This window comes from Antechinus flavipes, chromosome 6 (assembly GCF_016432865.1).
Source record: "Antechinus flavipes isolate AdamAnt ecotype Samford, QLD, Australia chromosome 6, AdamAnt_v2, whole genome shotgun sequence".
Lineage (NCBI taxonomy): Eukaryota > Metazoa > Chordata > Mammalia > Dasyuromorphia > Dasyuridae > Antechinus > Antechinus flavipes.
This window is the reverse complement of record NC_067403.1, coordinates 217,087,892-217,104,325: the sequence shown is the minus strand read 5'-3', so window position 1 is coordinate 217,104,325 and position 16,434 is coordinate 217,087,892. Positions and strand designations below refer to the sequence as shown.

The 16,434-nt window shown below is 33.8% G+C and overlaps 1 protein-coding gene and 1 pseudogene across 1 annotated transcript in view; one reads left to right on the top strand and one right to left on the bottom strand.

Moving 5' to 3' along the window:
• Positions 1-16,434, bottom strand: part of NELL1 (neural EGFL like 1) — an 870,390-nt gene that overhangs the window by 286,450 nt on the left and 567,506 nt on the right. The window lies entirely within an intron of this gene.
• LOC127540607 (dimethyladenosine transferase 1, mitochondrial-like) lies at positions 942-11,904 on the top strand (annotated as a pseudogene).

The following is a 16,434-nucleotide window of genomic DNA, read 5'->3' as shown; positions in this document are numbered from 1 at the left end:
TTATAATCACAACTCTTCCCACAGGCAATCCAAGCCAGAAGGTCATCTTCTCACTGGAAACAGGGGGGAATTTGGCAGCCCTCTTAGTGCCTGAGCAGTCTTTTAAGGATTGCACTGTTTACCTCCAAGTATGAGGAAATTGTCTGCTTACCCAACTCTGGTCTGATTACTGTGGAAGGTGGGGATCCCATCCAATAGTGGAAATACTAAAAAAAGTACAAAATTTTGCACAAAACTCTTCATCAATACATGGAATGTATGCAACTTATAGACAACAGAAAATCTAATGACCTGAAATATGAATAGCTCTTGTTGTGAGAGACCCATCAGAGAAGGTGCTGTGCTTTATGAGCAAAGTAAAATTAAATTATCTAAGGAAAAAAACTCAAGATCTTAAAGTTAGAGAATTAACCCCAAATGTTCATAGGAACTACTTGTGTCCGATCTGTGGCAGAGCATTCTGAGCTCTAAGTACACAACAACTTGACTCTAACATAGGGGTATCTTTTTGGTCTTCTTTGAGAGTGAAGGACAACTAACCAACCAACCAAGTATAATGATAATAATATTTATGAAGTTCTTAAAGATTTACAAAGCACTTACAAATATCTCATTTTATCACTATAATAGTCCTGAGAAGCACTTATTATTATTCTTAAATTATAAATCAGGAAACTGAGGAAGACAGAACTTAAATGTCACAATCTAGTATTTCAGTCAGATTTGGACTAGGTTCTTCTGACTCCAAATTGAATGCTCTCTTCACTTAATTGTATTTTCTTCACTTAGTGCTATTATTTAAACAATACTTTCCAGAAAGGATTCTGAAAAGTTGGCAGAGGTGGCCAATTTTATGTCTCTACTTTTTCTTCAGAAACAAGAGAAAATAGCATCTCTAGATGAATAAAGAGTGGCAAAAATAAACGAGTTGGGACAGAACAATGGAACAACCAAGGGATATCAGAAGATCCCAGGATGGAGATTTGGGCCTTGTGAAGTGTAACTATTTCCAGCCTAGCTCCAGTGAAACTGCAAGTGGTGAGCCCTGGGGGTAGTTGGGCTGAGAGGTAACCTTGGCTCAAGTCACAGGAATTTTCACCTCCCAAACAGGGAGAGTAGTTGGGCATCTGAATGAAGTAAAATTGAGGGAACCGCTACTGATAAGTGACACCAGGTCCAGTTGTGCTGCTGGCTGAGACACTGGGTGAGAAGGAACCAGACATGCCCCCTGAGTACAGAAGCAGTGGGGGTAGTGATACTGCTGGCTGTGAGCACTTAGAGGAGGATGGAATTCTTGGTTTCAATTCCAGGCCAGGATAGGTAACTGAAAGTTATCATCACTGAAAGATTTTCTGGGAGCAAGAACATTTTCAGTATAGCATCCCATGAGGACCCTGGAGGGGTCTTAGATGGGAAAAGAAGCACAGGTTTGAACCCAGGACAATATTCAAAAAATAACCATACCCAGCAAAGTTAAGCATAATCCTGAATGGAAAAAAAAAAAGACTGAATTGCCAGACTTTCAGGATATTATTGCAAATAGACCTGATAATAGAAAATTTGACATACAAAATCCAAGAAAAATAAAAGTAATTAGTCAAAGACGAATTACTGGATCCTCAATAAAGATGAATTGCTTGGTTTTTATATATGGTAATGTAGACTATATGTCTAAAATTGTCATTAGTAATTGGGTAGTTTGAAATAAAATTGGAATAGAACTGAATATAATATTATTTTTTTTAAAAAACCAAACTTGTATAGGAAAAGGGAAAAAAAGTAATTATACATTGTAATGTAAATAAAAGTAGACTAAATTTATAAAGAAAAAAAAGAGGATGAGGAAATAGGATATGAGAGGGGAAGAGAAGAGTATGTGATTAGTAAGAATGAGATAAAGAAGAAACTAGAGAGAGAGATAAAGAGATAGAGCTATAGATAGAGATATCTATATTTGGAAGGGTTCAAAAAAATCTTCTAATTTTAGATAAAAACAAGAGGGAAAGGGGAGAGGCTGGGTTGGATAAAATAAGGGAGAAATTCTAGGTGGGGGAGGAGAGGCTGGATTAAGTAAAACTAGGCAAGGTAATAAGTAGAAGTAGAATAGAGTTAGGAAGGATAGAAATAGGGTGAGAAGGATAAAGAGAAAAATAGGAAGATGGAAAATAAACAAGTAATTATATCTTAGAATATGAATTAGATGAATTTACCCATAAAATGGAAATAAATAATAGATTAAAAATCTGAATTCAACAATATGTTGCTTTCAGGAAATGTTACAAAAATAAGTGATACATATAAACATAAAACAAAGGTCATGAGTATAATTTGTTATGTTTAAAAAAAGAAGGGTTAGTAATCATGATTTCACACAAAGCTAAAATAAATTTAATCAAAAGAGAAAAATTATTTGTCAGCCATATTAATATTATTAGATTATTTTAAAATAATTGGACAATATAAGATTGGAATATTGCTGTGGTGTAAGAAGTGATAAGCTGGTGAAATTAGAAAAATATGGAAAGACTTGGACTTATGATGGAAGATGCTATCTACCTTCAGAAAAAGGGAGGGCAAGTAAAAAAAAGCATAGTACAGTCATTCATAAAGATATAGATAGACATCTAGATCTCTCTCCTTCTCTCTTTACATATATATATGTTTCTTTATAGATATGTATATATTTGCGTGTGAATGTATTTATGCATATGTATGTGTATACACACCGAGAGAGAGCACAAATATAGACAGGTGACAGATAGAAATCTTCTGATTTAATTATAGCCTTCTTGTGGGAGAGGTAGAGGAGGGGAAAAAAATAAAAGTAAAAAACTGCTCCATAAAGAACAAAAGAAAAACCTATAAGGAAGCAAAGATGGACAGCTCCGAACCCAATGTGTAGTAGGTATTCCATAGGCTTTTTTGAAATGGAAATGTATTGCTTTATATTGTATTGCTCTGTTTTGTACGATTTTTTTTCTTTTCCTACTTTGTATTTAAGTTTAAAATAGATTTTTTAAAAGTTAAAAAACAATATTTTCACAAGTTATTGACATTAATCTAATACTTTGGAGTTGAAATGAATTATTGTTTCCTTTTGTAGATGTAGAAATTGAGCCACCAAAGGGTTAAATGATTTGGCCACTGGATTGGCTATCCTTACTCCTCACACTTCATAGTTTCCACTGTGCTATCCCGTTCCCACATCAGAATGGGTTGGCCCCCAGGTCATGAATTCTGTTGGCCCAAACAACTCATTAAATGATCCACTGAGGCATGGAGGAATACCCACACCGACTGATGGAATCATTGATTTTGTGAAACACTGAATGGTTCGCTACTGTGTAAATCTTGAAATTGAACTAAATTGAAAATGCCTTAAGTGAATCTGAGAACAAAGTTTGCCCTTCAGAAATGCAGTTGAAGAAGAGAAATATTAAAGGCTAAAACCTGGCTAAGGAAATCTCTCTCTTCACTTTTAAACCAATATAATACTAATCAATTTATTCTACTACTTGTCACATCAATTCTATGCCCACCTTCCACTTCCAATGCCCAAACCTTATTATTGTATACTTGGTTACAAGTATTAGCAACTTCAAAGTCTTATCTGCAGTTCTGTTTTGAACTGATGATCACCTACTTCTTTTCCTAACATAGACAATCAATTTCACATTCTTATTCCAGGAATATTTGTGGGGTGAAAAATAGGAGAGATGTTCCCCAAATGATCAAACACAGGGATTGTTCCTTGCATCAAACAATAGCTTTACATGTTACAATTATAGCAGTCATACACAGCAATAACAATTATTTTTTATTATTGTTACTACTGCTATTATCATTACTATAATTACTTTACAATTCCAAGAGACCATCTAGGCTTAAAAAAAAGCAGAGGACCATATTAAGAGGAAAATTTGGTAAGGAGCTTTTGCAGAGAGCTGTGATTTTGCAGTCTTTAAAAGCTAAGTCCCATATTTCACAATGATCCCTAAACCACTTAACTACTTTTAACTTCTTTTAATATTGCTTTTTATACATTATCTCATTTTAGTTTCAAAACCAGCTTATGAGATAGTATTCTCATTATATTATAATTATATTATATTATATAAATGAGCATCTTTATTTTAGAGATGAATCTCAGAACATCAGCACAATAGAACATTAGTGTTCACATCCTTATGGGTCTGAACTATTATAAGATATTTATGTGTGTGGCCTTAAGTAAGATAGGAGCAGCTGATCTGGATGCTTCTTGTGTATGTGCCCAGGGTGTGACATAGGATTGGAACTCACATCTTCCAGACTCCCAGCTCAATCTGCTATGCTGTGCTCAGTAACATTATCATAATTAACATGAGCTCTGTAATGCCTGGGGGAAAAAAGCCTTTCTGATTGGCTCCTTGTTGTGTTGCTATGACAGCCCAAATTAACACAAAGCATATAATAAGTAAAAATAATAATGAGAACCTCTACTTGTAATAAGTTATATGACAAAAAAAAAATTTTTTTCACTTTATTTAGAATTTCAGTTTATGAGACCTTGGTTTTCAATCATTTATCAGTTATGTCCGACTTTCCATGACCCCATTTGGGATTTTCTTGGCAAAAATACCAGAATAGTTTGCCATTTCCATTTTTCCAGCTCATTTTACAGATGAGAAAACTAAGGCAAGCTAGGTAAAGTGACCTGCCCAGGGTCATAGGACTGGCAAGTGTCTGAGGTCAGATTTGAACTCAGGAAGATGAGCCTTATTGAATCCAGACCCAATACTCTATCACTGGACTACCAGCCACTCTCCAGAACCTGTCTTAAACTAAGCATGTAAGGAAGAGAATATTCCCAACAAAGCCAGACTTTGACAGGAAGTCCTCAAGTGAAGGGGAAAAAAATCACTAACATTTATAACTATATCCAAGTTCAGACATTTCTGAATATGAGGAACTTTTTCCCTAACATCAAGTTAAATCTTTCCTCCAAAATAAACATACCACTGCTTTCATTTTTTTCCCTTTTAGGGGTTAGCAGAAAGACAAAACATCTTCCAGCCTTCAAAGAGTGTCCCCAAAATATTAGTGCACTTTAATCTTCGAAAGCTGCATTTTACAACTGCATTTTATGATTGTTACAATGCCTTATCCCATAGTCTTCTCTGCTCCAAGATAAGTATCCTCAAAACATACACCTGATACTTACTATAGCTGTGAATAATTTATCTTTCTGAATTGAGTTTTTGCACCTATAAAATGGGAATAATGATATCTGAAGTATTATTCTCACTTTTTATTTGATAAACTTAAGTCTGTAAAATTCTTTGTAAGCTTGAAAATAAATGTAAATGTAAGTTATCTTTGAATTTTCCCCAGGTGGTTAGCTTGCACCTACTTTATAGGTATCTTCCATGTAGTTTATTATTGATAGGTTATCTTGTCCTTGAGAACAGTGATTTTTAAAAATCTTTTTATTTCCTGTAGTCAGCAGTGTCTGACACAAAATAACTAATTACTAAATGCTTGTTTATCAATTGATTCTCATAATAATCTTTATGTTGACATTAATTATTGCAGATGAAAAACTGAAGTCCATTACGTAAGATGAATCACACAATGGTGAAGTAAAGACCTGAACTAAAGTCTTCCATGTCCAGGAGCCTGAGTTCAGATCTGGCCTCGGATACTTATTATCTTTGAGACTCTTGGCAAGCCATTTTACAAAGACAGACTCAGGAAATAAATTTTTGTCTTAAAAGCTATTGGCACAAATGGTTCAATGTAATAAACTAATATTTAATGATGTGGTCCTAGGTATTAAGACAGACATTAGCAGAGGAAACCTTAACCACTGATAAGATTATAATATTCCCAGAGGCAAGCAGTAAAGAGCACTGACAGGATCAAGTAAGCCTTTTGTTCAAGTGGAGTTTCATTACAGCTTCAACCCCAGTGGAGGTCTTTGGAAACTTACCTTACTGTATCCAATCAGAAAGTCAAGTTGTAATGAGATGAACCAAATCAGTTCCAATAAAGCAGTAATGAACTGAACCAGCTACAGCCAGTGAAAGAACTCTGGGAGATGACTATGAACCACAGAATTCCCAACCTGCATTTTTGATTTCTTTCACAGGCTAATTGTACATTATTTCAAAGTCCGATTCTTTTTGTACAGCAAAATAACTGTTTGGACATGTGTGTGTATATATATGTGTGTGTGTGTGTGTGTGTGTGTGTGTGTATACACACATATATATAGTATTTAATTTATACTTTAACATATTCAACATGTATTGGTCAACCTACCATCTGGGGGAGAGGATGGGGGGAAAGAGGGGAAAAACTGGAACAAAAGGATTTGCAACTGTCAATGCTGAAAAATTACCTATGCATATATCTTGTAAATAAAAAGCTATAATAAAAAAGTAAATAAAAAGCTATAATAAAAATAATTTTAAAAAATAAAATAACATTACAAACTAAAAAAAAAAAAAAAAAAAGAAAGTCAAGTTGCGATGTCAACCTCTCCACCACAACCAGGTTAAATTTTTTCCAATAAATCTGTTCATAGCCTATGCAACTTTTATTAAAATCCTTTTTTTTTAGCCTGCCACATTCTACTTCATGATGCCTTTCTTCTCACCTTCCCCCATGCCTCCTGGTGTCTTTCTCCTTGTTTTAACTAACTCTTTTAAGATACTAAATCCCTTTTAGAGTTAGCCCACCAATCAATAGTTCTTTCCCTTGATAACCCTTTCTGGGGATGGTTAAATATGAGCTCCACTAGGGAATTTGTCTTTTTTATTGTTAATTGTGAAAACCACTTTTCTTGTTTGCTACAATATTTTTTTCTATTGCTCATCTGAATCTATTCCACATTTACCAATCCTGGATCTATTTTAATTTTTCATTTTGTCTGTAACCTCTTCTCATAAATAAAGGTACTTTTTGGCAAAGAGAATGCCATTGTGAAGTCTTTACATATGCCTTGCATCTAGCACCTCATATTTCAAACTAGAAATTGCTTCCCTGATCCCATTATTTTATTTGTAGAAATGAAACTGAAGAATCATTGTTATCTCCTTTCCTCTGAACCCTAAGAACCACAGAATATTTCTGATTTCAGAAGGTAAAATTTTCCATGTCTCATCTCCCTAATGTGAATGTGAGCTCCTTGAGAATACAAACTATCTTCAATTTCTATTTGTATTCCCAGAGTTTAACACAGTGCTTTGCACATGGTAAGTGCTTAATAAATGCTTCGTTCATTCATTGTACCAAGACTCTAAACAAGATCTATAGAAAACACAGTAAGTTAGCAAAAGAGCTAGGCCTAAAATGTAGGTTTTCTGATTCCCAATCCAATGTTCCTTCTGCTTATAACAATTTCCTTTAGTAACCACAGCCTTCTCCCTTCTTCCCTAAAACTATATGTGAAAGAGAAGATGTCGGCCTGCAAAAGCAGAAGGAGAATCCTTAAACTAAAGTTCCTGTATCAATTAATTTATCAACCCAGAGCCAATCTTCTATTCCTAAAAATAAATAAATAAATAAAAATATACATAACAATATCACTTCTTTATATTATTTTTTCTCTGGTTCTACACATTTGATAGGTTTGACTTTATTAATTGTCACTGAGTTCACAAATAGAATAATTTTTAAATACTTGTAGGTGCATGTGTAGCAGTCTGTCAATAAGCAATTATCAAGTGTTTGCTGTGGTTTTGGGTCAATAAACACTTCTTGTTCTCAAAAATTTCACAGAGTAATGGGGGAAGACAATATTAAAACAACTGTTTATAAATAATGTATATTAAAATGTATAAATATAATATATATATATATGAATAAAATATATAAAATGAAGATAATAAACAGAGGGAAGGTACTAACACTAAAGAGCATCAGGAAGGACTTCCTGTAGCAGAGATTTGAAGGAAGTCAGGAAAGATAGGAAGAAGAGATGAAGAGGGAGATCATTCCAGGCATAGGGAATAACCAGGAGGAAAGAAGCAAACAGGTATATATAAATACTTCATTTGCACTGTATGATTAGCTAGCTAGAAGGACTGGAATGGAGAAAAAGGTTTTTTGATGCCCACTAGCTATTACAGCTTCTTTATCAATCATCCTCTAGACTAAAAAATTGGACTAGTTTGAAAAATAACCTTACAGGTATTACGATTATTATTTAAAAAATGAATAAATGCAATTCTGAGCTCTTAACATGCTGGTATAGAGGACTAAGATCACTCTAATCTCTTACACAGCAAAGACAGGATAGTTTTCTCCCAAAGGGACTTCAATGAAGAGCCTGTAAAGTGACCAACATGACCTCTAAGACTCAAAATCAAGTTTCTGAAATCCAAGTCTTCTACATATGGGGGAGAAAATCACCAGGATTCCTAGAGAAGAAACATTAATCTCTGAATTTTTGTGGGGCAGGACCTCTTAGATTTGCTGAAAAACTCATCAGAATTTAGTTTCTGATAACATGTGACAATTTATTTTATTAACTAGGGCCAAGAGATTAGCTAGATGCCATTTGACCATTTACATTCACTCCAAGACCCTTTTACCTCCACCTTTCTTTTTCCTTTTGTCTAGTGCGTCTCCACCTTTGCTTCTTTACTTGCATTTGTCTTTCTGTCTTATGTCTCTCTTCAAGTCCATTTTAGTTTCTTCCTCATTATCCTTCTCTGGCTTTCTCAGTCTCTCAGTTCAGTTATGCTTTTCTCCATCTTAAAACCTCTTTTCCTGCCCCTTCTCCCCCCCCCATAAAAAAGAAATGTATAGTGGCAGACAAATATATTGCTGTGATTATCATTAAAAAGTCTTAATTTGTATCCAAAACACAGAAACCTGGTCTGAGGCTTCCCTTTTTTCATTTTCACATCTTATCATTTATCATATTTATCTATTCATATTTCCTAACCACCTAGCAGAATGAAAGTTCTGTGAGGACAAGAAATGAGTTTTTTTTTTTTTTAATCTTTATTACCTTATTCCCTAAAAGAAAATCTCTCACAAAGTAGGTATTTTAAAAATCTTTATTTAAATGAAAGAAAAATGACTAGCTTTCCTTTTTATCCAAAGAGAAAAACCCTAAGTTTTAATCTACAGGAAGAAATATTGCTTGCTTTCTCCCCCATGCTCCACAGATAGCCTTCAAAAATGTTGTTGGCAAGATATTTTAGCTGTGCTATGTTTTCACATGACAAAGCATAAATTTTACTCCCTTCTTGGTAACTAGTCCTGTGGACAGAATGCAATCAATCTGGGGAATCCAAAAATATATCATGATTGTCCATGTCGTGATGATTCACATCATGTTTATACTCCATTAACACAATCTACAGAAAAGATCACTGGAAGTTTCCCAAAGTGCCATTATACAGCATCCTGCTGGCTAAAGTTATTTCCACATGGCAGAAGTTAGATGTGTGATATCCTTGTGGGTATCTAGAAAATTCACATAAAAGTTTCTCATCCTCTCTTCATATGAGAGAAATCTGTTTTATTATAATATTAAAAGATAAAATATGTTGATATCATACAATATTATACATATATTTTATGCATTTCTGAATTTCTAAACTTTTTCTGTGTGTTTTCTAGGGGTCTTTATGAGTCATCTGTTACTTCTGCAAAATTCCCATTTAATTTTTTATGTCAACCTGTGATATCAAAATCATTATGAGGATAGCCACAATGTGGAAAATTAACTGTACTTTCTCTCAAGACACAAAGAAAAGAACATTCCTCTATGGGTCCTAATATCATGGTCTTAGGCCTCCAGCGGCAATCCACAGTATATATACAAAACTATGAAGAAATTAAAGGGGTTAAAATCATAATGTTCCTATTATGCTCCCAGTGCTGTGATAAATACAGGGGGCTAAAGGAAGGAAATATAGCTCCTATACTTAGGGGACTTATATTCTAATGGGAGGAAACCACTTTTATTCAATCTGATGGATACAAGATAAATACAGAGTAGATAACTACAGTCTTAGAAGGGAAGACACCAGGAACTGGGAGAGGGAGTTTCCTGGAAAGTTCTTCTACAGAAGATTTCTGAGATAAATACTGAAGAAATTGAGAGATTAAATTAAAAGAAAGGAAGAAGAGTATTTTAAATTTCAGTAGTTCTAGGACTGGTTTCATCTAATTCTGTATTTCTCATAGAATATAATATAAGACACTCCATAGAGCATCTTCTTATTAAATTTATTGACTAAGGGAAAGGGAAATGAGAGAGGACTTGTCCACTTTGCTGCTCCTATTGAATGAGAACTTAATATTAAAGATTAAAAGATATAATAGGAAAAGTAATCATTCTAAATCTTTAATTATACTTGGACTTAAGCCAGAAAAGACAATATTAATTATGGGCTCTACATCTTGGAGAAACTGATGGCAAAGTAGAATGTGTCCAGAGGATCTTTTGCTTGGCAGTTGATATTTCAGGGTAAGGCATTCTTGGAAAAATAATGGATTCTTCAAGGTACAAGGGACCTGGCACTCAAGAAAGTTGCAAGGTAAAAAAACTCTAGATGCTGAGGGAACTTCCAGGATGAAATGGCAGTTGAGACATAGTATAGAAGCTTATCAATTCAAAAGCAGAGCAAAGTCCTCAAGGAGACAAGATTTAGGGAGAAGTACTGACATGTGTAAAAGCTGTCTTCAATTTTTTGAAGGATTGTCACATGGAAGAGGGATTAGAATTGTTCTATCATTGCCTTCTGCACAAGAGTGAAAACCTAGTTACTATGAATGGAAATCATAAAGGCAAATTTAGACCTGAATATAACAGATAAACAATTTATTAAGAACTTATTATGTGGGATCCTTTGCCCAGATCCAACTGAAGAGAAGCCTGAGCCAAACTCACTGCCCGAGCAAAGCTAGCTCCTTCCAGACTCCCACCTTTACCCAAGATCAGAAAGAGCATTAAATTTTCCCAACTCCAAGTCCAGAAGCAGCTTTCCCAGAACTTCCTTCTGGACTTGAGGCTGATAGATAAAGACTGACAATCTGAAAAAATATTCATATTTATGAATTAGGTCCTAAGACAAGTAGCATCCCAAGATCCATTTTTAATGCTCAAGTAGCTCATCTTCTTGTGATTGAAGAAGAATCTTGATTTATTCCTGGATTGCAGATGCTGTCTGATGTAGCACCTGGACAACTAAGAACCATGGGGATTTGCTGAAATTTAAAGTAGAAGACACTTTTCCAAAATAGCCTCAAAGAAAAGGGGAAGATGATTCTCCAAGTGAGTATATAAAAAGCAACCTGCTTTTCAGTGTTACTACTCCACTGATTACTAAGTGATTTTAAAAATATTTTTAAATAGATGGACCTTTTGTTTATGGTAGAACACAGATGACCTTGACCTTTACAAGTACCTGGCTGAGAGACTGACTGTTAGAGGAAGTAAATGATTTCCCATCATGGCTCAGTATCTATGCAAGGTTTAGTATTCCTTTAAGATTCCAAGTCTAGCTTTTATACCCAAACCAGAGGTGGCTGTGGAAGTGGTTCATTTTACTCCCATGGTGCAGTCATGGATAAATCAGCCATTTAAACTTGAAGAAAAAGTAGTTCAGAGTACTTTTCAGGTCATAAGGAAATACTGCCATCATGGGATTGGAATCCTATTTCTAGAAGCTAAAAGCTCAAAAAATTGTGAAAAAAATGGTAACGTTGGCTCTGATGTGGACCCTATTTTATGATCGGCCAGCTCTCTATCTTGTGTTTCAAGAAACTGTGATTCTGAAGAAAAAACCCAATGATGAAGACAATCTTTTCATCTGCAATTTCAGGGATGAACTCAGGTAAAAGAAAAGCAAAAAACCTATAAAGGAGACAGATGATGATAATGATTTAAATAATATATAGTTGTTATTTGGACTATAATAATGTTAATAATGTTCAGATTCATAACATCAAATTTCAGGTGTGAATATTTTTCCCCATTTACTCTAATTAAGACAGATATTGTATTACATGGATTATCTAAAGATTTTTTTTCTTAGTGATAATGTTTCAGTAAGAAGTGTTAATAAAAATACCAATACCCAGATGTGACTTATTTTTCTCTTACTGCACAGGTTGATAGAGAAACTAAATATAATCAAATAAGATTAAGCACAAGCACTCTTTCAACAGAATAAACCTTACAAATGAAATTCTTGCACATTGTACCAGTAAAATACATTTAAAAATAACTTTAAGGCATAATTAGATAAAGATAAACAACTGAAAGAAAATGCCCAAAGGATTAAAAAAAATTGACTTTTTAAAAAAAGCAATTAGTCACAAATTTCCCACCTTTTTTTTCACATGATTTAAAGTAATTAAAATGCAATTTTATTTTAAAGACACCAAGTACTTTTGACACCTGCTGAAAAAAGAAAAAAAATTAAGTAATTTACACATTGACTATCTTAATCTACCTTTTCTGAGATATGATAAATTCAAATAATTTTAACCTTTACAACTATTCTTTTGTGGGGAAATATATAGTGTACAAAACCAAAGTTAGTAGTTTTCTGGCAACTATTTTACCAGTAGTGAGAAAACGAGCCACTTAAATAGATACAAATTAAAAGAATTTAGAATAAGCGGTATGATTTTCCATGGCACTCTGTCTCATAAAAGTGCTCCTCATTAATGACAGATGTTAAGCTCTGGACACTAAATTCTCTCCCTAGTGTGGAATTTAATTCAATATTAGCTTTTTCAGATTTACTGTAAACAGACTGCTTGTAGCATTAACAAAGTCCCTTTATTCGGAAGAAAGGAAGGGATGAAGGAAGGAAAGGGAGAAGGAAGGAAGGGGAGGGGAAAACAGAAAAAGGAAGAGAAAAAGAGAACTTGTGTACTTTGAACTCACTACAAACAAAAAAAGTGCTGATTCTGAAAGTTCACTTTCTATCATAAAAAAGAATTAAAAATTGAAGACAATTATTGGGTGGAATTGGGGGAGGTATCTACAAAAACACAAGATGGAAAAATGGCCTGGAAAGCAAGGGGCCACTAAATTAATGGCCTTGGCTCCAGATCCCTTTGAAGATTAAGTGCAAACGCCTTCAACTGAGTAGTTCTAAAGCCCTTAAGGGCAAGCTTGAGTTTGACTTTCCCAACTTTATAACCCTTAGGCCTGTTCACAAGATTCTACTTAAAATTATTTTTTACTGTACTTGGTCTCATAGTTCTTCTATGCCTTTATATTTGCTGAGCCCCATACCTGGAATGCATATTCTCTTCCCTTTGCTTCTTAGAATCCTTAGCTTTTTTCAGAGCTCAGTTTAAATACCTCCTTTCTCCAAGAAGCCTTTTCTGAGGTTTTCAGCTATTAGACCTTCCCCTACCCCAACATATATCTATAAATCACCTTATATCTATTTTGTATATACCTATATAAGTAAGACTTGTCTCCTTTTAGTAGATTGTAATTTCCTAGAAAATAGGAACTACACTCTTCACATCTTTTAAAAGAAATTTCTTATTCCTTGAATAGTATCTCTTTGCTTGATTGATGGATTGGTTGACTAAGGAGTAGCAAACACCCTAGCTCAGAATAATAAGAGTCTACGTGGGCCAGTGAGACCCTTTATGCTAGAATCTATAAGTTGATAGAATTTTTTTTTTCATAGATCATGCCTTTAACCATCTTATAGTCTACTTTCCAACTTCCCACCCCACCCTCATACAAAAAACAACAACCACAATATAGGTGGACAGACCTCCCATAAATCTAATTTATCTCACTTATATCTAGCTTTTTTCTTGGATAGAATCCTCACTATTAGATAAATGATGTATCTCATGAAGATTATTAACATGTAGAAGACTAAGTAATTCTAATAATTTCAGGCCATTTGTTCTTGACTTCTTGAAAACTTGTTCTTTTATTGACAAATTCCTATCCTAAGCTAGTTGTACTGAACCTTGCATTCTGACTACATAAATCAATCAGGTATGAAAAGCAATATTAAATTCTATCCTCCAGTCCCACTAAATTACTTTATAACCAGAGTTTCACTTATCTACCTACTGGGAGAGATGATTCAGAATTCAAACAAATTTGTCAGACCAAAGCCTGCGTTTCAAAAGACACACAGTTCTGCCTTGCTAAGCCACTGTACTAAGGAAGTCATTCTTGTCACTTACCATTTTCACTGTTATTTTTTCTCACTTGAAGGCTGGTTTTAAGGTTTCTCCTTTTTTGGACCCATTATATGAGTCCCATTTGTAAGTGCTTGCCAACTGGAATGTTTTAAGTGCTCGAGCCAAAGACTTTCTCATTTCCTTCTTGACTTGTTCCCAAATCCCAGGATGAAATTTATCTGATTCTCTACCCGATGGTTTGTCAATTTTATTATTTGCTATGGTGCAATATTACACTGGCTTCATTTTCCACAACTCCCTTTCTTTCACTTCTGCTTCCACTGTAAAATAGCTCTTGGCCTCTGTGATGTATCACTCTCACTAATTCAGAAACTCTCTAATGTCTCTGTGGAAATCTGTAGCTATACCTGCCCATTCAGAGTTTCTCTTTGGATTTCTTTTTACCAATAAAAATCATATTTTGGCTCAAAATAAACAAGTGAGAACCCATAAAATAAACCTCATACCATAGTGTAGAACCAAGAGATAAATTCATACAATAACATTGTAAAGACAATGTCTCTCCCACTTTGGTCCTCCATTCACATGTCAAACTGATCTTCCTAAAGCACAAGTTTCATCATGTCACCTCTTCCCTTTTACTGCCTTTAATAAACTCTAGTATCTCATTATTTCCAAGGTCAAATAGGATTAAGTGACTTGTCCTAGATCACAATGCTGCTAAATATCTGAGGTCAAATTTGAACTTGGGTCCTGTACCATCTAGCTGCCCATTCTTTTTCTTTTTTAAATAGAATTGTTATTTTTATTATATTAGCTCAGCATAACCAATACCACAAGCAATTAATATTTTTACAGTTGTTTAGATCTGACTTTATTTGTGTGAGAAGTGTGTTGTAATTGTGTTCATATATTTCCTGGGTTTGTCTTGGCAGGTAGATGCTCAAATATTTTGTTTTGTCTACAGTTATTTTAAATGGAATTTCTCTTTATTTCTTGCTGCTGATCTTTGTCAGCCATATATAGAAATGCTGAAGATTTGTGTGGATTTATTTCATATTCTGTAACTTTGCTAAAGGTGTTAATTGTTTTAAGTAGGATTTTGGATGATTTTTCTAGAATTCTCTAAGTATATCATCTGTAAAGTGTGATCATTTTATCTCATTGCCCATTCTAATTCTTTTAATTTCTTTTTCTTTTCTGATTGCTAAAGTCAGCATTCCTTTTTTCCCCCATTGAGCCATTGTATTATTTCTTAGTCATGTCAAATTGTTTTGATGATTACTACTTTGTAATACTTTTTCCAATTTGGTACTGTGAGGCTGCCTTCCTTTACATTTCTTTTTTTCACTGACTGCCTTGATATTCTTGACTTTTTTTTCTGCCAGATGAATTTTTAAATGATTTTTAGCTCTATAAAATAATTCTAGGATAGTTTGATTGGTATGGTATTAAATAAACAAACAAACACATAATTTGGGTAAGTCAACATTTCTTGCACAATACTGAATGACAGTGATAATAATGAGCATTCTTGTTTCACCCCTGATCTTATTGGGAATGTGTCCAGCTTCTCTCCATTACAAGTAATGCTTACTGTTTGTTTTAAATAGATACTGTTTATTATTTCAAGGAAAACTCCCTTTATCCATATACTCTCTAGTATTTTTAATAGGAATGAGTGCTGTATTTTGTCAAAAGCTTTTTCTGTACCTATTGAGATTACAATATGATTTCTGTTGGGTTTGTTATGGATATGGTCAATTACAGCAATAGTTTTCCTGTTATTGAACCAGTCCTGAATTTCTAGCATAAATGCCACTTAGTCATAGTATATTATTCTGCTGATAAATTGTTGTAGTCTCGTTACTAATATTTTATTTAAAATTTTTGTATCAATATTATTTAGAGAGATTGGTCTGTAATTTTATGTTTTGGCTCTTTCTCGTTTAGGTATCAATACCATATTTGTGTCATTAGAAGGAATTTGGCAGGACTCCTTCTTTACCTATTTTTCCAAATAGTTTACATAGTAACTGGAATTAATTGTTCTTTAAATGTTTGGTGCCACTTCATTCTTTAGGATTAGATTATTTAGTTTACATTTAATTTTTAATCAAAGATCTTATGGTCCTTTACTAAATGTAATTTTTATTTCATTATGCTGTGAAAGGGGTGCATATAATATTTCTACTTTTTCTATATTTACTTGTCAGGTTTTTATAGCCTTAGATATGTTCAATTTTTGTGAAGGTACTATATGCTGCTGAGAATAATATATAGTCTTTTCTATTC